Source organism: Equus quagga, chromosome 5, assembly GCF_021613505.1.
Source record: "Equus quagga isolate Etosha38 chromosome 5, UCLA_HA_Equagga_1.0, whole genome shotgun sequence".
Lineage (NCBI taxonomy): Eukaryota > Metazoa > Chordata > Mammalia > Perissodactyla > Equidae > Equus > Equus quagga.
This window is the reverse complement of record NC_060271.1, coordinates 91031566-91039088: the sequence shown is the minus strand read 5'-3', so window position 1 is coordinate 91039088 and position 7523 is coordinate 91031566. Positions and strand designations below refer to the sequence as shown.

At 38.8% G+C, this 7523-nt stretch overlaps 1 long non-coding RNA gene across 1 annotated transcript in view; it reads right to left on the bottom strand.

Moving 5' to 3' along the window:
• Nucleotides 1-759: 759 nt before the first annotated feature.
• The window catches only part of LOC124239400 (uncharacterized), a 16022-nt gene continuing 9258 nt past the window's right edge, over nt 760-7523 (bottom strand). The window contains exon 3 of the long non-coding RNA XR_006888625.1: nt 760-1350. This is a non-coding gene — a long non-coding RNA (uncharacterized LOC124239400). The remainder of the gene's footprint in view (nt 1351-7523) is intronic.

Here is a 7523-nt window from a genome sequence, read left to right as displayed (position 1 = left end):
TTAAGATTTTATTTCTTTCCTTTTTCTCCCCAAAGCCCCCCGGTACATAGTTGTATATTCTTCGTTGTGGCTCCTTCTAGTTATGGCATGTGGCATGCTGCCTCTGCGTGGTTTAATGAGCAGTGCCATGTCCGCGCCCAGGATTCAAACCAATGAAACACTGGGCCGCCTGCAGTGGAGCCCACAAACTTAACCACTCGGCCACGGGGCCAGCCCAGGCTAGTAGGATTTTTAAGAACTGACATGTGAATCAGAATAGGAAACATTCTTCCAGAGAAGGGAGACTTGGATATCATCTGTCTGTATACTGGGAATAATGAACCCACATCAGTTTTCTTGGTGAGGTGAAGATCAGACAGAAATAGGAGAAAGCACAGTTGAGCCTGAAGGACTAGCCGTTAATGGGAAAAGAGGTTAAATAGAAACTGAACGAGAGACACAAAATGAATGTTTTGAAAGTTATAAGAAGCAAGAAATTATGATGTCATTGAAGTTAAGTGAAAAAAGAATAACAAGCAAATAGAGAGGTTGATGAAGTAAAATGCAGTAGAAAGAGCCAGTAAAATGAGGCTGGAAAGGGAGGCTAAGAATTTGGGAGGAATTCACTGGTGGCCTTTTGAGGACAGTCATTGTAGAATGTAATAATGAAAGTGAAATAGCAAAACATTAAGAGGATGGCAACAATGAAAGAGAAATTCACATTTTGATATATTTTATTGTTACCTCTTCCAAACTATAGTTTTTCAAAATTGTTTCAGTTTCATTCAGATTCAACATCCATTTAACAAACATTCAACAAATATTTCACAAACACCTTGTGCCAGGTATTTTGGTAGGTACACATCCCAAGCATACATATCCTTACCTGGAAGAAACATTGTTTAGAAGGCAAAACACACACACATAAAGCAAATTAAAATAACATTTATGTGAGTATTCTCATATATGTGATTTCATTCGCATCTCAGATTAACTTTAGGAGATAGAGAGAGCAGATGTTAATCCATTCTACAGATGAGGAAAGTGAAAATCAAAAAAATACAGTGACTTTCAAATACTGCCTAGTTAATTGAGACCCAGACCCAAGACTTCTGAGTGGGAACCAGGCCATGTCTGCTGGAACCTAAAAGTCCTCCATGGATTTGTCTGTGGATACAATTTTCCCACTTGTTTTCTGACAGCTTGGACCTTGACTTAGAAGTCAATGATACCTTCACCAACTTCCTTTTCTGAACTTCTCATCAGATGTAGTTGGATGACGCATATCTGTTACATTCCCCAAGGACAGAGTGATGTGTGGCCATGACAGCTTCATGCAAATTATATCCAAACAGCTCAGAGTTGAGAAACCTTAGGTAAAAAAAGGTATGGGGGAAGAGGTAAGCAGATCTTTTTTTTAATTTATGAAGATGATGATCCAGAATCTAAAAATACTACATATTTATTTCACTGTCTTATTGCTAGTTTTGACCTGCTTATAATAAAGGAAAGTGTTCACTTTATGTCTTATCTGTTTTGTTGAAATTGATGCTGCTTACTTTTATCTCGTTTGTAAATACGTGTTTTTCTCCATTTAGGCTCATTTTGAGAGTTTGCCATAACATTTTTTTATGATAGATTTGCTTCTTCTTTGCTCATTGTCCCATGTCTATATGTGGATTCTAACTATTGAGAAGACATTTTCCTTTCGATTCATTAGTCCAGGAATGAACTGGATAGTCCTAGCAATAAAAAAAAAAAACTGGATAGTTTTTTTTTTTAACATCTAAGTCATAATCTCTTGTGAGAAATGATTTCATTGGTTACTAGCAACCATAGAATAGAAATTGGTGGGATAATAGAATACCAATGACTTTAATTTTTAAATATCAAGAGCATTTCTCATTGTGTCAGAGCTAAATTTTATTCTCAGAACATCCAGAAATCAATACTTTTCCCCCCTTTTTTCAGTCTTCCTGGTGGCAGAGCCTTACCCATAAGAAAGTTAAACATCATAGAAATATAGCTTTCTAATAATTTCCTTAATTTCCTGCAGAGGGGCTGGGGTCCATTAGATTGCTCATCACTTCTCTGTCTGCGTGTCCAGCTGAAATCTGATGCCACTGAGGAAGGTTTGTTGATTTACCACAGCAAATCTGACTCTGCATTCTTCTTATCCTGCGCTTGCAGTCTCCTAAGGAGCCCAGCTGAGGAACTACTGGGAACAGAGGCTTGGGTTCTAGTTCTCTCTCCTGCCCTAAACTCATTGTATGACTTCTGGAAAGTGGTTTAACCCCCTGGGCCTTGGATTCCCCATCTGTGAAGTGGGGGCTTAGATTCAGAAGGGAAAATGTACATGTGTGTCATAGTAGTGCTTCCCCTGCTGTGGCCAGGGCAGACACTGCTAATCAATCTCTTTCCCATTAAGCCCAAACTTGGTCTCAGACTGTTTCTCAGTATGCTGCTCAAGTGGAGTTAATGACGTGTTGAAACTCATTTGCAATATATGGAACAGATACTTTGTTAGGACTTTCCAAATTCTAAGATTCTGTTTTGAATCTATCCCATGAAATATGGCAATTATTAGTAATTTATGAAGGAAATATTAGCATTACAGTTATATACTAAAAAAAAAGTATTTTCTTGCATCTTATGGAATTTATTATAGTTCCTGCAGTTCATCTTTCACACACAGTTGTTTATTTTCACACTATTTCTGTGATGTCGGAAGGCTGAATGTGATCCTCATTTACAGATAAAGTGAGAGATGAGGAGTGATTTGTTGATAGCCGCACTAAAAAAGGAAGATATTTCCACCAAGAGGCCCAAAGTGAGTAGAGGAGAAAAAAAGGAGAGGAAAAAATTCTCCTGACCATAAATTCCATTCTTTATGCATAATTTTTAAAAACTACAATGGACTAGTATCATTACCATAATCTGAATTTGTTTATAAGTAAAAAGATTCTTCAGAGAGACTGGAAGGAAATTTGCTATCATAAGGAAGATAATAATAGATAACACTACATAAGGAATAACTTGAATTCAGGTCTTTCCATGGCAGGACCTTCCCATTTTATATTCCCCCATACCTTCTCCCAGCCCACCTCCGTGCCATTCTACCACTCTACCATTTGTTTCAGTGTTCAGAACACAATGATTCCTCAGCAAAATTCACTTGCTTGACTATATTTATATTCCTGCCATCTTCTGTTTACTCCTTACTATTCTGAGAGCTTCAGGTCATGGACCTTCATCCCCTTGGCCAGACATTCAGTGGGATTTTCAACCCAAAGAGGAAACAAATATGCAATACATATTAGGATAGCCAGCCCTGGTGGTCTAGTGGTTAAGATTTGACACTCTCGCTGCTATGGCCCTGGTTCCTCTCCTGGTCAGGGAACCACACCACTTGTCTGTCGGTCATCACACTGACGTGACTGCGTGTTGCTGAAAGCCACGTCACCAGTATTTCAAATAGCAGCAGGGCCACCCATGGTGGACAGGTTTCAGCAGAACTTTCAGACTAAGATAGACTAGGAGGAAGGACCTGACCACCCACTTCTGAAAAAACTGGCCATGAAAACTCTATCAATAGCAGCAGAGCATTATCTGATATAGCACTGGAAGGTGAGAGAATGGAACAAAAAGATCAAGCAGGGTTCTGCTCTGCGGTACACAGGGTCTCTGGGAATCGGAATTGACTACACAGCACTAACAAAAACAAACATTTTTTACCCAAATCTTCTAGATATCTTGAACCATTGAAGAAAGTAATTAATACAACCTCCTTAGTGATTCCATTCCATTCACAATGAGTTCTATACTGTTGGAAGAGTCTTTAGAATGGAAGGAGAAGTAAATATCACTTCATTCAAGCTCTTCAGTTCAAAGATGAGGGAATGGAGGTCCAGACAGGTTAAATGACCTCTCAAAGCCATTCCATTTTTTAATGGAGTTTCTTTAATGAGTATATATCTTATATTGAGATATAATTGACATAATATTGTGTAACTTTAAGCTGTACAACACGTTGATTTGATACATTTATATATTGCAATATGATTATTACCTTAGCTTTAGCTAACATCTCCATTATATCACATAATTATCATTTCTTTTTTCTGGTGAGAACATTTAAGATCTAGTCTCTTAGCAACTTTGAAGTATATAATACAGTACTGTTAACTATAATCACAGTGCTTGCATTAGCTCTCCAGAACTTATTCATCTTCTAACCGTATGTCCGTACCCCTTGACCAACATCTCCCCAGTGTCTCCAACCCCCAGCCCCTGGAAAACACCATTCTACTCTCCATCTCTACAAGTTCAGGCTATTTTAGAATCCACATATAAATGACATCATACAGTATTTGTCTTTCTCTGTTTAGCTTAATGTCCTCAAGGTCCACTCACGCTGTTGCAAATGTCAGGATTTCCTTTTTTCTCACCAAAGTGATTCAATTAATATCAGAACCAATTCCAGAAATTGTTTCTTGACTTCTACCAGTCTAGCGTTTTTTACCATACTGCTAAGCTGAATCTTCAAAATGTTATAATTATTTTTCCTTCAGCCAAGTTACATTTTTGAGGCAATAAAAGAAAAATCTTCCCAAAAGTAAACACAGTAAAAGTATGCAGTCTATCTCTTCTCTTTTCACTAGTGCTATCGAGTTCAGAGTGTTACAACATCACAATGATGATATCTAGATTATAGATTCAATTTCCTGGTTGTAGTCTGTGCATCCCAAGGCCCACCTATACAACTTAAAATCATGGGCTTCAGGGAGCTTAGCATGTGATTCTCAATGTATAAAGGTGAGTTTATCATCACTAGTGGGGAAGAAAAGGCAAGACACTGCCTACCAAATGTGCCATTAATTTTCTGCACAAAAGGGCAGCTTATGTAAAGATTTAATCTCACAGAGAAAAGAAATTGTGTATTGTCTATGTTTGGAACTTAGATTATTGGAAATGTTAAATTAACCTGATCCTTTCTCCCAACTAATTATAAAGCATAAAGATAGTGGACTATCAAAAAGGTCTTTTAGAATATATTTACCAAGACTGGCTCATGGGTGAAGAATATGGTTTATAAGAATTGGTGAAGAACATCTCATGGCATAGAATGTGATAGAAAATATTAGGAATAGAAATGAAAAGCATTGCCTCAGCATTGTCCCCTGCACAAAATAAACTTCACTTAATATTATCTGAGCAAGATGATACTTCATAACCATCTTATAATCTTAAGTACCTCATAATATAATCTTTAACACCACATGTGATAATGAGTTATATCCAATAATTTCAGAATATGAAGATATTACAAATGTGAACTTCTGGATCAGATCAAAATACCTGCAACCACATGAGTTTATCTCTACCAACTCTCAAGATCCTTTGAAATGATAGCAAAATATAAAAATAAGAATGAATCAGTAATCATACTAGAAAAGCTGGAAAAATACTATCATCAGATTTCATGAACTTCTGGGAGATATAATGCAGATGGAATCTAGCTGACGAAAAAACCCTACAGTGCTGAAGAACCAGAGATAAAAAGTTAATTTTCCCACACAATCCAAGACTCCGTACTATAAAAGAATATTTGCATATTAAAAAAAGATTACTATGAGAAAGAAGCAATTAGAATTCTTGGACATTAGAAAGATGGGCATATAATTTGTACAAAAAAAACAGTAGAGGGGCTGAATTTTTCATTAGTTATACTAAAGAAAAAGCAATTTAGAAATATTAACCTGGATATTCCCAAAATGCAGGGCAGAAAGGCCAAAATAAATTTATGAGAGAAAATACTTATCAAAAATATTTTTTAGGAGCAGAAACATGAAACAGTAAAGAAATAGTCAAGCAAATGATAGAAGCACATTTTCCTGAAGCTAAAAAAAGAATTTGTTGATTAGAAAAGAACCTATTGAATGCTTTAGAAGAATAAAGATGGACCCATTTAAAAATCTACCAATGCCAATGGTAAAGAGAAAATGTCACAAACTTCAGTAGAGAAAAAGAGAGGTTACCCGCAAGGAATAAAGGAACAGATTTTCATGTGTCTTCTTGGTCACGTGGAAAAAAATACAGCACTGCCAAAAAATCCAGAGAGGAAAATTGTCAAACCCAAATTTCTGTATTCAAAAAAACTACTATTCAAATATAAGAGGAAAGAAAGCATTTTAAGAAATAATAAGCCTCAGATATTTTACTACTTACGCATCCTCTGCAATTCTCAAGAATGTCCTGCAGCTAAGTGAAAATTAAATTCTAGGAAGTAGAGATCTAAGATATAAAAATTTGTGATGAACAAAGACACTGTGAAATGTATAGTAAACTAACTGTTGATAATATGGTGGTGAATATAATTTATTAGATAAAGATTCATAGAACAGATGTGGTATAACATTAAGAAGAAAAGCCACTGGAGGAAAATTCAATCTGATTTCCACAAAACTGTTTGATGATGGAAAATGTGAGAGTAAAACATTAAATTACAGTAAAGGTCCTGTTTGGCTGAAAGGAAAGGCTACTAATGCTGATTATTTTCTGAACCTTGGTGCAAAAAGTGTTTCAATGTTTGTTAAAATTTTTGCTACAATCAGTTGTATTAGTTGAGAGAGGCTAAGCAATGTCGTAGTAGTAAGCAAGCCCAACTCTCAGTGGTTTAGGCATGACAACAGCCACTTAGGAACCCCAGCTGACAAAGGCTGCATCATCCCTGAAGCCATCACCTCAAGACGAGATGTCGGAGTTCCCTCTGCAGATGAAGTGATCATGGAGGGAAAAAGAGAGAGAGGAAGAGCATGGAAACCATGCACTGGCTCCCAGATGCAACAGCACGGAAGTCACATACTCATGCTCACTTTCAAAACGAAAAGGACGAGAGAAGAGCCAAGATGGCGCCGTGAGTAGTCCTCTTTGTCTCTCGCCCTTCGAGTCTACAATTATTTGGACACTTATCGCTTGACAAAGGATATCCAGACAGCATCTCAGGACATCTGAGACACACACGCGACTATACATCGGAAGGCGGATGGACTTTCCTCCGGGAGGAGGTGGAAATAGGTGAGGGCTCTCCGACCCCGACGGGCAGCCTGGTACCCGCAAGCGGCTTTCTTCCAACGGACGCCCCCAGAGGATCCACGCACGTCTAGGGCAGGAGCGAGAACACAACAGAGGAGCGACGCTGGAAACAGGTGACCAGAACCCTACCTAAACCCCCTGCAATTACTCCTAAACGCAGAGGGAAACTTTGGAGTTGCACACCTGAGCCCGCGGGGAGAGTCTCTCCCCGCCATTGGCGGGGGGATCCAGCCTGGTGCTCGGGGCGCCCGGAGGGTCCCAGAGAGAGACACGGAGGGCACGGAGATCTCCCAGCTGCCGTTGCCCGCCCCGTGGGACTAGGGATTGCCGGAGATCTCGGAGAGGACCGGGGCGGGGGGAACTTTCAAAAGGCCGGTCCTGCGACCCGGAGGGGAAACGCCGGAGCTCCGCCCGGGCAGCAGACAAAACTCTCTGTCTGCCATTAGCAG